The 17,124-nt window shown below is 50.9% G+C and overlaps 1 pseudogene; it reads left to right on the plus strand.

Moving 5' to 3' along the window:
• Positions 1–15,667, plus strand: part of LOC125535172 (uncharacterized) — a 177,126-nt pseudogene extending 161,459 nt beyond the window's left edge.
• The last annotated feature ends 1,457 nt before the right edge of the window (positions 15,668–17,124 follow it).

The raw sequence follows: 17,124 nt of genomic DNA on the forward strand, positions 1-17,124 counted from the left end.
TGTTATTCTAGTACGAACTCTAGGGCTGTTTGTGACACCTATAGGAATAGCCCAACGGATTGATTGGAAAGAATAACTTTGAGGTGGTTTCGTACCCTACCATAATCTATTCGTTCGTTCTCCGCTATTAGTGACTTTGGAGTGACTCTTTGTTGCATGTTGAGGGATAGTTATGTGATCCAATTATGTTAGTATTGTTGAGAGGACTTGCACTAGTGAAAGTATGAACCCTAGGCCTTATTTCCTAGCATTGCAATACCATTTACGCTCACTTTTATCATTCGTTACCTTGCTGTTTTTATTATTTCAGATTACAAATACCTTTATCTACTATCCATATACCACTTGTTTCACCATCTCTTCGCCGAACTAGTGCACCTATACAATTTACCATTGTATTGGGTGTGTTGGGGACACAAGAGACTCTTTGTTATTTGGTTGCAGGGTTGCTTGAGAGAGACCATCTTCATCCTACGCCTCCCACGGATTGATAAACCTTAGGTCATCCACTTGAGGGAAATTTGCTACTGTCCTACAAACCTCTGCACTTGGAGGCCCAACAACGTCTAAAAGAAGAAGGTTGTGTAGTAGACATCAGTACCACCCACGACCGTGACACAGATCCGGAGTTTCCTTGGATTAGCTGGGTACTATCGTTGTTTTATTGAAGGGTTTTCCAAAATTGCTAAACCCATGACGGAGCTGCTTAAAAAGGATACCAAGTTTAAGTGGACAGAGGACTGTGAGAAGAGTTTTAATGAGCTGAAGATACGACTGACAACCGCACCTGTATTGACTCTTCCAGACATTTATCGCAGTTTTGATGTGTACTGCGATGCTTCCAGACAAGGTATTGGTTGCGTGTTGATGCAAGACAGCAAGGTAGTAGCCTATGCATCACGACAGCTACGACCTCATGAGGGAAATTATCCTACTCATGATTTGGAATTGGCTGCAGTGGTACATGCATTAAAAATTTGGAGACACTACCTCATTGGAAAAAGGTGCCAAATTTTACGGACCACAAAAGCCTCAAGTACATTTTCACTCAGCCAGATTTAAATCTCCGTCAGCGAAGGTGGTTGGAGTTGGTCAAGGATTATGACCTTGAAATAAATTACCATCCAGGCAAGGCCAACGTCGTTGCTGATGCGCTCAGTCGAAAGCCCGTCAGCTTAAATGTCATGTTAAAATCATTGCCCACCAAACTCCAAGAGGAGATCGCTCAGCTCAACTTGGTCATCATAGAGGCTGACCTCGCTAATATTTTGAAAGTTACCCCCACACTTGAGATGGAGATCTGCAAGACCCAGCCAACTAACACCAACCTACAAAAACGGGCCAAAGGCCAGATGGCAAAGCAGGCCTCTGACTTTTCCAAGGACGAATTCGGCACCCTCCGATTCCGTGGACGCATTTGTGTGCCAGATCAACCGGACTTGAAGAAGAAAATCCTATCCGAAGCCCAAGAGTCCGCATATTCCATTCACCCAGGAGGTACGAAAATGTACGAGGACCTTAGACAAATATTCTGGTGGGATGGTATGAAGAAAGACATTGCCTATTTTGTAGCCTGTTGCGACATATGCAACAAGGTGAAAGCAGATCATCAGAAGCCAGCCGGGCTTCTCCAACCACTGCCAGTTTCACAATGGAAATGGGATGACGTTTGCATGGATTCATCACAGGATTGCCTAGGACTCAGCGAGGCAAGGATGCAATCTGGGTTATAATAGACACCCTGACCAAGGTTGCTCATTTCATTCCTATCAGCACCAGATACAGAGCAGATGAACTTGCACAACTGTATGTATCCAGGATCGTCAGTCTGCATGGAGTACCCTGAACTATCACTTCCGACCGAGGTTCTTTGTTTACCTCTGCTTTTTGGTCCCGTCTCCATCGAGCCTTGGGGACAACACTAAAATATAGTACCGCCTATCACCCTCAGACAGATGGACAGACAGAGCGGATAAATCAAATACTCGAGGATATGTTGCGAGCCTGTGTGCTAGCCAAAGGTTCTAAATGGGAAGACTGCTTGCCGTATGCCGAATTCTCTTATAACAACAGTTTCCGGACCAGTCTAAAGATGTCACCATACGAAGCTTTGTATGGCCGTAAGTGCCGCACTCCTCTAAATTGGTCTCAGACTGGAGATAGCCGTATCTTCGGAACGGATCTCATGCTGGAAGCTGAGAAACAAGTTAGGGAAATCCGAGACAGGCTGCAATTGGCCAAATCTCGACAGAAGAGTTATTATGATGCCAAACATCGGCGGGTCAGTTTTGAACCTGGAGAACACGTATACCTCCGAGTCACTCCTATGAAAGGAGTCGAGAGATTTCAGACTCGCGGAAAGCTGGCACCCAGATTCATTGGTCCATTCCCGATTATTTCTCGAGTGGGTACGGTTGCATATCAACTGGAACTACCCCCGGAATTGGCAGACATACACAACGTGTTCCATGTCTCGCAATTGAGATGATGCATATCCCCGCCTGATAAAAGGACTGCAATGGCTGAGATAGAATTGGCAAAAGATTTAACTTATGAAGAAAGACCATTCAAAATTTTGGATCAAATGGAAAGGGTCACTCACAGTAAAGTCGGAAAATTTTACAAGGTTCAGTGGGAGCATCACACAGAGTCAGAAGCAACTTGGGAGCAGGAAGAATTCCTTAGGGATCAGTATCCAGAGTGGTTTTCCCAAGCAATCGAATCTCGAGGACGAGATTCATTCTAAGTGGGGGAGGTTTGTGACAGCCTGGGTTTTGCCCCTTCTTATTTCCTTGATTTTTCATTCGAATTTTTTTGAAACTTGGGGTTTCTGAATCTTTTCATATGGACTTCAACACTTCGGCATCCTTGGCTTTCACCCAAGTGCTTCACTCCCCTCCTAAATCATTATTTCACTTCTGACCCACCCTACAAATAATATTTGGAATATTTTCTTAAAAGAAAAATATTCTTTTTCTCTCTAAAACCCTAAGCCTGATCTGTTTGCTTCAAAGCAACCCCAATTTTTACGGCTCAAAAAATATGAGATAATTCACAAATATTCTGTGAACCCTAGTGCACCTTCCTGAGAAAAAATATTCCATCACTTTTTGGAATATTTTTGCTACAGAAAATCTTTTCTATTCTGGACAAAAATGGTGGTTTCTACAGCAACTACCATTTTACTTGCTCCATTTGACCTGAAATTTCTTGTGCATCTTTACCTTAGTAACTTATCACTAGCCTCCAAAGCACAGCTTCAAACTCCAAGCCATTTGACCACAGTAACATCACAAAGTTACTGACCGGAAACTTACTTGGTGTGTGAAAACTTCTCTACTGCACCTGGATCCAAACCAAACCGTGGTAACACTCAAAACTACCACGAACCACACGCCAGACATTGAGTTTATGCTTAGATCGACCTGATGTCATAGTTCACGCGGTGACCGTGTTCGTCCAAGCGTGCTGGCATGCAGCCGACGCGCTCTGCAACGCGCCCGAGCCTCTGTTGCTCGCGTGCTCGCTTCCCCGCCAGCCCAACCATGCCAAACCTCGCCACCATCATCGTCTCAATACTCTTAACTCCTCCCTGGCGCTCGCCGACGCCGGAGCTCGTCGCAGCGAGCACGGGCAAGGTCCGGCCAGCCCAACAGTGCGGAGCGCACTGTGCCCGTCGCCACCCTCGTGATCCTGTGCTCGTCTCCGCCCGCCCACAGTGGCCGCGTGACCTCCGTCGCCTTCTCCCCCTCTCACTGACGCCGCTCATCACCGGGCGCCGTGGACAGGTGTCCACCAGCGGAGCCCGAAGCACCCTCGCCGCTTGCCTATATATAGAGCCCTCCCCAGCCTCCTCAAGCACCAGCCAACACTCACACACACCCCATAATCGAGTAGGAAGCCGGAGCCCGGCCGGGCAGGCCTCGGGCCGCCGTCCCCGAGCTTGAGCTCGCCGGCGATCCCCTCTGGTTGCCGCGGTAGCTCCACCCCCTCCCAGGCCTGGGCGACCCCTCCAGGGCCTCCGCCTCTCTCCGGTGAGGCCGTCTCGCCCGCTTGGAGCCCCTGGAGTGGCCTCTACTCGCCGTCTTCCTCAACTCCGGCGACCTCCACGTTCTGCCTCCGCTTGCGAGGTTGATTCTGACACCGTCCGACCGCCCTAGCTATGCTACGGGTACGGGCAGGTGCGCCTCAACCCCCTCTTGCCATCCCTCCCTCTCGTTTGGGCCAAGGAGCCCTCGTCGCCGGTGAGAGCTCCGGCGAAGCCGCGGCCCCCTCTGTTTCCCTCTCCCTTTTCCCCCACCTGACTAGCGGGGCTCGCTAGTCAGCCACTCAGTACGCGCGTGAAGCGGTATGAGTGGTGGCGCCCCTAGGCTTTACGCCTTCGACGTCACCCCCAGTCTATTTCAAATTCATTTGAATTTATAGAACACTTCAAACAGTCATAACTCTTCAACCATAAGTCCAAATGAATTAATTCTTTTTGCATTGTGTCCTTTGATAAGAAATCTAGCAGCTCACCAAAGATGAGATTTTTTTGAGCTGTCTATAATTTCTGGTGATTTTCAGAAGTGTTCTTGATATTTTCATTTTGTGTTTAAAACTATTTTCAGAAGGTGAAGCTTGTCTTGAGGATCACCAGGAGGCTTGTGAACCTCATCTGCACTAAGGCAAGCCATAACATCATTTTCATGGTGCCATTTCAATATTTGTGATTTTCTTACTTGAATGAAAGGATTAATCCATGCATTTAAATGATTATGGAGTTATTTATATTCTGTTAAATATTGGTTAGTTGTTATGCTTGAGTTACATAATGGTTGAAACTAGTTTAGTGGATAAAGCAAGTTAGGATTTATTTGAGGTGATGTTAGAAATAATTTTGTTATGTATGTTAGCAGTTATTTGAAGCTATGTTTCTGCCCTCTTAGATTGATAAAAAGTTGCTAGAAAATGTCCTGTTAAATGCTTGTTTAATCATATTATTTGTCTTACAGAATGTTTGAACCCAACTTAGTGATAAAGAGAGTAAGAGTTGTTGATAATGAAATCTTTTTGACAAGCATATGATGTAGAGGGATAAACTCATGCAATATGATGTAAACCCCATCTTTTTATCCTCGATGGCAACAATAGAATACATGTCGTTTCCCTTACTGTCACTGGGATCGAGCACCGCAAGATTGAACCCAAAGCTAAGCACTTCTCCCATTGCAAGAAAGATCAATCTAGTAGGCCAAACCAAACTGATAATTCGAAGAGACTTGCAAAGATAAACCAATCATACCTAAAAGAATTCAGAGAAGATTCAAATATTGTTCATAGATAATCTGGATCATAAACCCACTGTCAGTGTCAAAACCGGCGGATCTCGGGTAGGGGGTCCCGAACTGTGCGTCTAAGGCGGATGGTAACAAGAGGCAGGGGACACGATGTTTACCCAGGTTCGGGCCCTCTCGATGGAGGTAATACCCTACGTCCTGCTTGATTGATCTTGATGATATGAGTATTACAAGAGTTGATCTACCACGAGAACGTAGAGGCTAAACCCTAGAAGCTAGCCTGTGGTATGATTGTATGTTGTCCTACGGACTAAACGCTCTGGTTTATAGAGACACCGGAGGGGGATAGGGTTACACAGAGTCAGTTACAAGGGAGGAGATCTACATATCCGTATTGCCAAGCTTGCCTTCCATGCCAAGGAGAGTCCCATCCGGACACGGGACGAAGTCTTCAATCTTGTATCTTCATAGTCCAACGGTCCGGCCAAAGGATATAGTCCGGCTGTCCGGAGACCCCCTAATCCAGGACTCCCTCAGTAGCCCCTGAACCAGGCTTCAATGACGATGAGTCCGGCGCGCAATTTTGTCTTCGGCATTGCAAGGCGGGTTCTTCCTCTGAATACTCCATAGAAGATTTTGAACACAAGGATAGTGTCCGGCTCTGCAAAACACCACATACCACCGTAGAGAGAATAATATTTCCACAAATCTAATCTGCTGACACGTTTGACAGCATGACATCATACCGCGGCGCGGTCATTATTCGAACCGTTTTTCTCAACCAGCTACTGCACATATCGCGAGGTGGTTTCCTTGGCACGTCTTGTCGAAGCAGAGATCATGTCCCCTTATCATGGGATTATCATCAATACGGATGCGGGTAACCCAACCGTGCCATCAATTACGGCGCTTGGGGAATGAGAGGTTTTACCAGGTGAGTGGGGAGGCGCATCACCTCTTCCGCCCTTATAAAGGGACAAGGATTCACTCTTTTCACCCACGCCTTCTTCCCGATTCATTCCCTTCTGCTCAGGCTCCAGCGCTCAAGCGTTCACCTTCTCTGCCCACAAAAGGTCTTCCAAAGATGTCTGAATCCCGAGCAGGAGGCAAATGGATGGCCTCTACCGTCCGAGAGAAGGATATCAAAAAGCTTCGGGAGGCCGGGTATCTAGCCAAGAAAATCATCCATCGTCTCCCGACGGCGGGAGAGATTGTCCCCACTCTGGAACCCCACAAGAGGGTTGTATTCCTCCCTCACTTTGTCCGTGGGCTAGGGTTTCCCCTCCACCCGTTCGTTCGTGGCATCATGTATTATTATGGGATCGATCTTCATGATCTGTCCCCTAATTCCTTCCTCAACATCTCGGCATTCATTATAGTGTGTGAGGCTTTTCTCCGCATTTCGCCGCACTTCGGTTTATAGCTGAAGGTTTTTAACGTGAAGCCCAAGGTGATGGGCGGTGAGCACGCCGAGTGCGGGGGCGCTATGGTGAGCAAGATGCCCAACGTCATATGGCCAACGGGAACCTTTAGTGATTCTGTCAAGTAGTGGCAACAGCAGTGGTTTTACATCACTGAGCAGTGCAGCAAGGAATGGGCCGCCTCTCTCGAGTTTTGATCCGGCGCCCCTCTACGGCTTACATCCTGGGTTAAGAAAGGCCTGGACTAGTCCTTGTCCGACGAATTATCGGTGCTCCGGACGTGCGTTAAAGATATGGGAGATAAGAATGTTGAACTTGTCAACGTAGTCCAGGTGATGTTAGTCCGCTGGGTACTGCCTTATCAACACCGGACTTGCAATCTATGGGAATTCGATCCGACCAGGCATCAAACCTTGTGAGGGTTCTTCGGCTCCTCGCACCAGGACATTTGGAAGGTGCTTTTCAAGTCCAGCAAATCATGGCCAGACTCCGCCGAGGACCGCGGGTACCAACTGTCCCACCCTGCAAGTTCGGTGAGTTTATCCAACTTTTCTATCCGCATGACCCAAAGGAAGCGCTTAATGCGTGTTATTCAACTCTCCCAGGGCTGGACGAAGAAGGCGGAGTGGATCCATTGTCCGGCCCCGCTGCCCGAAGAACCGGCCATCCCACTTCTAACGAAGATGCTGGTCTCGGCGCCTTACAAGGTGACGAAGAAGACGGCCGAGAAGGAGGCCAAAAAGACCCGGGGCGTCCTTCGTCGCCGTGGCACTTAGGACACAGTATCCAAAGGTTCTGATGCCCATTCTGCCTCCGAGGAGGACGAAGAGGAGGAGGAAGATGAATCCCCTGTTGGGGGGGAGAAGGAAGAGGACGGCCTCCGCACCCTTGGAGGCCGAACTACCCAAAAGGGGAAAGGCTCCTCTTCCGAAGGAGTCCACTGCCGCCGCCGACAGCGGCCCGACATGGGATCCCAGGGCCCAGCCCCTGGTGAACTCATTAGTATATAAAATCCAAGTACGTTTAAGCGTCTGAACTCATCGTGGCTTAGTATTTTAACCTGAGCGTATATTTTTTGTAGTCCGGCGCGGTCCCGTACCAAACAATCCTCATCAGAGGACCTGCTAAGCTCAAATGCTATGGAGAGCGGGATGCCCCCAAAGGCCCCTTCCTCCAAACAGGTGCATAACACCGAGGCTTCATCCCAGGAGGACCCCGGACAAGGAGGAAAGGAAGAAACCGTGAAGGCGGCACCTGGAGGTCAAACCGCAGGGGCCGGACACGTGGGTGAAAAGATTCCCATTGGGTCTGACGGCGGGGGCGATCCTGAGTTCGGCTCCCCACCGAATGCGATTCCAGAGACCTATACGGCCCCAGAATCAAGAAGGCAGCCTCCTTCGGCTGGGGGGACATGCTTGTTCCGCCAACGACCTCTGTCCATCAGAAGTGTCGGATGCTTTGTTGGTGGCGTTGCAAGACGCCTCCATCGTTGATGAACACCGTGCCCTTATGGGTGCGGTGATTAAGAAGATTTAGTCAACTGAGAATGGACTGAACGAAGCCTGTATCAGCCTTATAAGAGGCTTTGAGGTATGTTCTATGAGTTGTCGAAGAGTGCCATAGTATAGATAGTAGCCCCTGATACACTGTACGGTGAAAGGAAGAACCGGACAGGGGATCGAATGGATGATCGCAGGAAGACTCATTGAATGACATTGATTTCTCTTCTGTTTCAAGCAGGTACCTGTAGCGGCTGTTGCCTCTCGTACTGCGGAGATCTCTGGACTGAATCAAAGACTGGAGCGGGCCATAGAAGAACTTGGCCAATTGAAAATGCAGTTGAGGGATAAACAAGGTATGCACAAGCGTTGCACAAATTTATTGTGAAATAAATGTTCAGTATGAAATAAGCCGCATAATTTGTGCTAGGGGTTATGACCAAAGTCGAGGCCCTCAAAAGGGCCGTTGCCGAGGCCGAGAAAAAGGCGGCCACAGGGCGGACTCTTCGTGAGAAACACGAGGCGAGAGTTATTAAAGCTGAGAAGGAGCTGCAAGAGGCCGTGAGTAAATGCGAGACCTTGGAGCAGAGTTTAACGGAGAAAGAGTCTGAACTCACCAAGGCGCGTCAAGCCACAAGCGATGCCCGAGGGGAAACCCAAAGCTCCATGCAGGGGATCCAAGAGGCGAGAAAGATGGCGGCGGGTAAGGATTTTCCCATGTAAAGCAAGTACTTGAAGGGAAAACTATGTTTCTGATTTTGAATCCAGATTTCTCAGGTGTATTTGTCGAGCTACCTTGCAGCATATCAGATGTCGCCCAATTCTACCGAGCCGAAGAAAGGAACACCGCAGATAAGCTCTTCTGGTCGCAGTATTTGGCGCCGAATTATCCGGTGCCTTTTGCCGATCAACTGAAACAGCTGATCGAACTGCATAAGGCGACAGAACTAGCCATGAAAGATATGGTTATCTGGCTATGGCCTGCCGAGCCGATTCCAAGCAGCTACTTCGGGCTCGTGAGGTGGCTTGTAAGCGCTTGCCCTCGACTTGACGTCATCAAGCGGCCGGTCTGTATAGAAGGAGCGTGAATGGCCTTCGCCCTCACAAAAGTGCACTGGGGGAAGATGGATGCCGAAAAGCTGATGACCGGAGGACCGCCAGAGGGGAAGGAGCACCGCCAGCCCGAATTATATTATGAGAGTGTCCTGAAAGGATCCTACCTTGTAGCGGAGCTATGTACCAAGGACATTATATTTCCATGAATGCCAATCATTTTGTCCTTTGTAATGTTTGAACAAGGTCGTTTATTTGTCGCCTGTTATATAAAAGTTTACCCTCCTGTGCGGCCGTTTTTATATTAAACCTGAGAGTTGGCCAGTCGTCGGATTCTGCCCCCACGTAACAAGTACGGGGGTGTTCGAGATAAACCTGAGCACTCTTTATCCCAGTTTTGGGTCCTTCAAAGGAGGTGCTCAGCACAATGGACCAGGCAATCGGACTATAGGGCTTTATCACTCTCACTTAGCCATAGGAGCTTTAGTATGGTCAGCGCAGCCCCTTGTGTTCGGAAGACCGTACTAGGGGCTCTATAAGCGCCTGATCGGAGAAAAAACTGACCCATCGCACGCTGCATTGGTTATGGCATTATGCGGGAGAAATCCTTAAAGATTTTTTAACCGCTCGAACAGCTGACCAGCTCTCACCGTATCATGACAGTCAGTTTTCGGCTTTCTCTACTGAGGTGCTCATCCGGAAGAACCGGGACACAATCGCAGTAGTTCTCCTAGTGCTACCTTAGCCGATATAGTGGAACGTAAGGTACCAAAACATGGGAGCCAGGCAAACCCAACTATTGACCCAATACATGATTTTGAGCTGATGCATATAATGCTATAGGTTCGGGGTGCCAAACTTCCATGAAGGTGTTCAGACTTTTATTGTCGTGTTACGGGAAAAACGAAGCCCCTGGCATATTTAAGGCATATCGCTATGTAGGGATGCCACTTGACAAAATGATCAGCAGGTAAACGTCATATAAATCCACATATTGTATTTGAATAATACGTCTATGCATATGGGTACAAGTAATGTGATAAAAAGGGGTTGTGATAGCCGAACCTGCTGTGACCAGGGGGAAGAGGTTGAGTGCGGATACGTAATATAGCCGGACGGTCACTGTGGGGAATGTCTAAGGATTCCCTAACGCATTCAAGCTGCCTCCATGTAGTCCGTCCTGGTCGGTGCAAAGCTGAACCTGCGAAGGAAATATAAGAAATGTTTACGTGCCGGAGGGCGGTTGAACCACTGAGTTCGGCCTGTCGTGGCCTTCGCTGGAGTGTTTAGTTGAGCTCTGGACGAGCTGGGGTATCCTTCCGCGAAGTAGTTCGGAGCCCCTTGACGGTGTCCGGGAGCCTGGACGTCGACTCAAGGTTCGGCTGCAAGGTGCTGCTCGTTGTTTTTGCTGCTAAGGTAGTGGTGTATTTGTTGGTGCCGAAGGAAGGTTCGGCCTTGCCATGAACCGTGATGACGCCGCATGGACCGGGCATCTTGAGCTTACGGTAGGCATAATGTGGCACCATGTTGAATCGAGCGAACGCGGTTCGCCCGAGCAGTGCTTGATGATCACTGCGGAAAGGGGCGATTTCGAAGATTAACTCTTTGATACGGTAATTTTCTGGTGATCCGAAGATTACCTCAAGGGCAATGGAGCCTGTGCAGCTAACCTCCATACCTGGTATGATGCCTCTAAAAGTGGCTTTAGTGGGTTTGGTTGCCGAATGATCGATGCCCATCTTGCGCACTGTGTCTTGGTAAAGCAGATTTAAACTGCTACCTCCGTCCATAAGGACTCGAGTGAGGTGGAACCCATCTACTATTGGGTCAAGGATTAGTGCGGCTCGATTGCCCTAATTGGCGTTAACCGGACGATCCGTGCGGTTGAAGGTGACCGGCCCTAGTTTATATTGTGGGACGGCTAGTTCCAGAGTCGCCATCCCTAAGGGTGCATATCTGGTCCGAGTTGGCAATTTGGGTGGTATTTACCACATTCACCGATTGAATATGGGGAAATTTCTTTTGTCCTCTTGTGTTCGGTGATCTGGGCTCTTCGTCGCTATCGTCGCTTTGAGACCCCTCTTCGTCTTTGGCGCCTGCCTTGCCGGCTTGTTTGAAGACCCAGCATTCTCTGTTGGTATGGGTGGCTGGCGTTTCTGGGGTGCCATGAATTTGGCACTGGCGATCAAGTATGCGGTCCAGACTGGATGGACCCGGATTTTTATTTTTGGGTGGCCCTTTCCGCTGACCGGACTTTGAGCCCCTGAACCCGGCATTAACTGTCGTATTTTTAGTGTTTTCATCATATTTGCGGCGCTTGTGTTTGTTGCATCGTGGTTTGCCGTTGCTATCCCTGGCTTCCGATATGCCATGTTTGCTTGCTGTATTGGTACTATGAGCCAACCAGCTATCTTCGCCCGCGCAAAAGCGGGTCATAAGTGTCATGAGGGCTGCCATGGATTTTGGCTTCTCTTGGCCGAGGTGCCGGGCAAGCCATTCGTCATGGATATTATGCTTAAATGCCACTAAGGCTTCTGCATCCAGACAGTCGACAATTTGGTTCTTCTTGGTTAGGAACCAGGTCCAGAATTTCCTGGTTGATTCCCCTGGTTGCTGAGTTATATGACTTAAATCGTCAGCGTCCGGCGGTCGCACATAAGTGCCCTGGAAATTACTAGGAATGCCTCTGCCAGGTTCTCCCAACTTCTAATGGAGTTTGCTGGCAAGCTATTGAGCCAATGCCGAGCCGACCCTTTGAGTTTTAGCGGGAGATACTTGATGGCATGTAGGTCATCCCCGCGGGCCATGTGAATGTGGAGGAAGAAGTCTTCTATCCATACCGCGGGGTCTGTAGTACCATTGTATGATTCAATGTTTACGGGTTTAAACCCTTCTGGGAATTCGTGATCCATTACTTCATCAATGAAGCATAAGGGGTGTGTGGAGCCTCTGTGCCGGGCTATATCACGATGCGGTTCATACGAGTCTTGTCTGGCGTGTTCGGCTCGGCCGGATTTGCTTTTAGTGTATCCGGCGTGACGATCATCGTCGCGTGTTGGTGCGTGCCCCTGTGATCCGTAGATCGATCTTGCATGTTTTGCCTTGTTTTCCAATATGTCTCGCAAGTAGCGCGTGTTGCCCCGGGCCTTGGCAATTTTGTTTGATTGGCGGCGGGGTGCGGGCTGGACTTCAGGCTGAAATGCCTCTCTGTCTCGGCCACGAGGTGGCCCGTCAGCCGCATCATACGCTGGTGATGTAGGTTTCAATGCTTCCTCCTCGAGGTGAGGTAGCAACCTGCGCTTTGGGTAACTCTTGGAGGGGCGCTCGAGTTTGTATTCCTCGGCCGCAAGGACTTCGGTCCATCTGTCTGCTAAAAAATCTTGATCAGCTTGAAGCTGTTGTTGCTTTTTCTTCAAGCTATTTGTTGTGGCCATAAGCCGGCGCTTGAAGCGCTCCTGCTCGACGGGATCCTCAGGCACGATAAATTCTTCGTCGCCGAGGCTCACCTCGTCTTCGGAGAGAGGCATGTAATTGTCCTCCTCCGATTCTCCATCTGCTGCCCGCTCTGGAGGGCTAGCTTGTTCACCCTCCCGCTCTAAATCATGCTGGAGGGGATTGTTGTCGTCTTCGGCACTCTCCGGAGTGTTATTGTCTCTTGTGCCGGTATCACTACTTTTTCTATGGCGGGACTTAGAGCGGCGCCGCTGACGTCAACGCTTGGGTTGCTTCTTGGAGGGGTCATCCTCCGTTGTCTCGTCGTCGTTGCCTTCTTTGGGGGTGTCCACCATGTATATATCGTATGATGAGGTGACGGTCCAGCGCCCTGTGGGTGGTGGTTCCTATTCGTCTCCTGCATCATCGTCCATACCGTCGATGTCTTCGGAGTCGAAGTCGAACATGTCGGTTAAATCGTCGATAGTGGCTACTAAGTGGGTGGTGGGTGGGGAGCGAATTTCTTCGTTGTCCGCATCCCATTCTAGCCGGACATAGTTCGGCCAAGGTTCTCCCGACAAGGAGAGAGACCTTAATGAATTTAGCACGTCGCCGAAAGGTGAGTTCTGAAAGATATCCGTGGAGGTGAACTCCATGATCGACGCCCAATCGGATTCGATAGGCACGGACACAGGCGGCTCGGAGTCCGTGGCCGGAGACGAATCCAGTGGTTCGGCAACACGGCTCTCGTAAGGGGTGAAGTCAGTATCCGGCTCTATCGCCACTGAGAGTGCGGCCTCCATGGCGGGGTCTATCCACCTGTCCTCCGATGGCGCAATTTGCTCCGGATTGAAAGCCGGAGTAGTTGCAGGTGTGATCTCCTGAACATTGTCCGACGGCAGAGCTAAATCATGTTCATCGTGATCGTGCGGCGCACCTGACATGGGATCGAATCCATCGAAGATCAAGTCTCCGCGGATGTCGGCAGTGTGGTTTAAGTTTCCGAACCTGACCTGATGGCCAGGGGCGTAGCTCTCGATCTGCTCCAGATGGCCAAGCGAGTTGGCCCGCAGTGCGAAGCCGCCGAATACGAAGATCTATCCGAGAAGGAAAACCTCACCCAAGACCGCATCGTTACCAATGATCGAAGGAGCCATCAAGCCTTACGGTGATGGCACAGTGGAACTCTCAATGAAAGCACCAATGTCGGTGTCAAAACCGACGGATCTCGGATAGGGGTTCCCGAACTGTGCGTCTAAGCCGTATGGTAACGGGAGGCAGGGGACACGATGTTTACCCAGGTTCGGGCCCTCTCGATGGAGGTAATACCCTATGTCCTGCTTGATTGATCTTGGTGATATGAGTATTACAAGAGTTGATCTATCACGAGATCGTAGAGGCTAAACCCTAGAAGCTAGCCTATGGTATGATTGTATGTTGTCCTACGGACTAAACCCTCTGGTTTATACAGACACCGGAGGGGGCTAGGGTTACATAGTGTCGGTTAGAAGGGAGGAGATCTACATATCTGTATTGCCAAGCTTGCCTTCCACGCCAAGGAGAGTCTCATCCAGACACGGGACGAAGTCTTCAATCTTGTATCTTCATAGTCCAACAGTCCGACCAAAGGATATAGTCCGGCTGTCCGGAGACCCCCTAATCCAGGACTCCCTCACCCACAATTCATCGGATCTTGACAAACACACCGCAAAAGAAGATTACATCGAATATATCTCCAAGAGAATCGAGGAGAACTTTGTATTGAGATCCAAAGAGAGAGAAGAAGCCATCTAGCTACTAGCTATGAACCCGAAGGTCTGAGGTAAACTACTCACACATCATCGGAGGGGCCATGGAGTTGATGTAGAGGCCCTCCGTGATCGATGCCCCCTCCGACGGAGCTCCGGAAAAGGCCCCAACATGGGATCTCTTGGGTACAGAAGGTTGCGGCGATGGAAACAGGGTTTCGTGGTGCTCCTGGATGTTTGCGGGGTATATGAATATATATAGGAGGAAGAAGTAGGTCGATGGAGCAACAAGGGGCCAACGAGGGTGGAGGGTGCGCCTCGGGGGGTAGGCACGCCCCTGCCTTGTGGCCGCCTCGTTGATTGCTTGACGTCCACTCCAAGTCCTCTGGATCACGTTTGTTCCAAAAATCACGTTCCCGAAGGTTTCATTCCGTTTGGACTTTGTTTGATATTCCTTTTCTACGAAACACTGAAATAGGAAAAAAAACAATTTGGGCTGGGACTCCGGTTAATAGGTTAGTCTCAAAAATAATATAAAAATGTAAAATAAAGCCCGTTATCATCCAAAACAGATAATATACTAGCATGGAACAATCAAAAATTATAGATACGTTGGAGACGTATCAGCGCGCGCTCAGCATGAGTCGGAGACGGCGAGGCTGGAGTCGTACCAGTTGCACGTGTCCCTGAAGCGCAAGGACGACAAGGTTCGCGCGCTATCCGACGAGGTGGCCCGCCTCTGCACCGACGCCGAGGAGGCGTTCGCCACATTCTGGGGTAAGGAGGCCAGGTTCACAGCATGGATGAAGTCGTCGGAGGTAGAGCCCGCCACGTCTCGGTGCGAGAACGCGCGGCTCCTCGAGTCGCAGCGGTCCGGGCGGCACGAGGTGGCCAAGCTGCGGGACATCCTGAAGCAGGCCGTCAAGGACACCAAGTTCGTCAAGGAGGCGTCGGAGGAGGCGAGGAGAGAGAACACCATGCTCAAGGAGATGGTCGGGAGCAAGGACACCGCCGTCAAGTGCAACAAGGAGAAGCTGGAGTGCCTCCGGGTGAGCGAGGCCGCGGCACGCGACAACGTCAAGGAGCTGCAGAGTCTGCTGGTGGCCACATCGGTGAGCCCCACCCCCACACCGTCCGCGGTGGCAGGAGCGGGAAGGTCGTTTGACCTGGAGGACCTATCGTCGCTGTCGCCGCGGGCGCCGACGGACGGGATCGACGAGATCGCAGTGGAGTAGAGGGAGAGAGAGGGGATTGAGGATTAGGAAGAGAGGGGGATTAACTCGAGACACACGTCTCTAGAGAGCCACCCACGTGCGCCTCGAAGCATCCCTCAGGCCTGGCTCTCAGGAAACTGCCGATTCGGCCATTCCCAACGGGCCAAGCCCAGGGATGCTTTAAGAACCGTGCTATGCGGACTCAACAGTGTATGCGAGGAACCAAGCAAATGAGATCCAAAAAGATGCTGCACCGCGCGAGCCTGATTAGGTTCGATGAGGGCAACCAAACATGCCCTGAGAGATAAAAAAAGTCCTATGAAGAAAGCGGCCCTTCGCGTGAACGATCCATGTCTAAAGTAGGGACGAACAAATTCATTAATGAGATGGTCCGACTTCTTTTTATACAGCTAATTGAGAGGGACGAACAAATTAAAACAGAACATAGAGTAGCATCAAGCATACAAGTACATTGCATGTACGGCCGATGAGATGGCCCGAGTTCTTTATAAGCGACGATAGTGCAGCTATGGTAATTAGCACCGTTACCGGTACTTCTCCTAGTAACTCGGTCTCACGCAGGCCCCCCGCGTCGCCCCCACTCGGGGACTCGGGCGGGATCTAAAACCCTAGTCGCCGGGGGTCCCCATCCGTCCTCCCCTCCCTCCGCCGCCGCCGAAGGACGCTACCGGCTATAGCCCGGGGCTGATGGCGGTGGCGGGGTTTTCCCTCTTCCCTGCGTCGTGCGGGCGGTGCGGAGCCCTGCGGCGTGGGTGGCACGCCGATCTGGCCTGGCGGCGCGGCGGGCCTGCCTTCCGGCGGCGGCGCGGCGGCTGCCTCGGCCAAGGGCGGCGATGTTGGGGTGCGGCAGCCGGCCCTGCCTCGGGCTGCGTGGCGGTGTTCGGCGGCGGTGGCCGGGTCTGCGGCGACACACCATCTGACCTTGGATCAGCGGTGGCGGCATGGAGGGCCTGGTGGTTGGGTCGGCACCATGCGGGTTGTGCCCTCCGGACAGATCTGATCTGGCCGGTGCGGCCTGCTCCATGTGCGGCGGCTCAGATCGGCGGCGACCCGTGCACACAATATGTGATGGAGGTTCTTCGAGCGGATCCGGGTGAAAACCTTGTGCTCGGCTTGATGCCAAGACCGGCGTTGGTGGCACCCTGTGGTGCCATTACCTTCTTGAAGGCATCGCCGTGGAGAAGCTCTAGACCTCTATCCGCTACCTCCGGGGGAAACCCTAGATCAGTTGATCGGATGACGGCGGCGCGTTGGTGTTGTTTCCTCCTTGGGGGCGTCATTCTTGGAGGCGTACGCGGGTCCGAGGGACCAGCGGGCGCCTTTTTTGGTGGAGCGGTACTTCATCCTTCACATTGATGATGGCGGATCTCGGCGGCGTGGTGCAGTGGAGACTCGGCGCCCGATGCGCGGTGATGGACTCGCGCAGGTGAAGGTAGTTGTCTGGCGTCAAGGTGGCG

This window comes from Triticum urartu, chromosome 2A, assembly GCF_056163025.1.
Source record: "Triticum urartu cultivar PI428250 chromosome 2A, HENAU_Tu73, whole genome shotgun sequence".
Classification (NCBI taxonomy): Eukaryota; Viridiplantae; Streptophyta; class Magnoliopsida; order Poales; family Poaceae; genus Triticum; species Triticum urartu.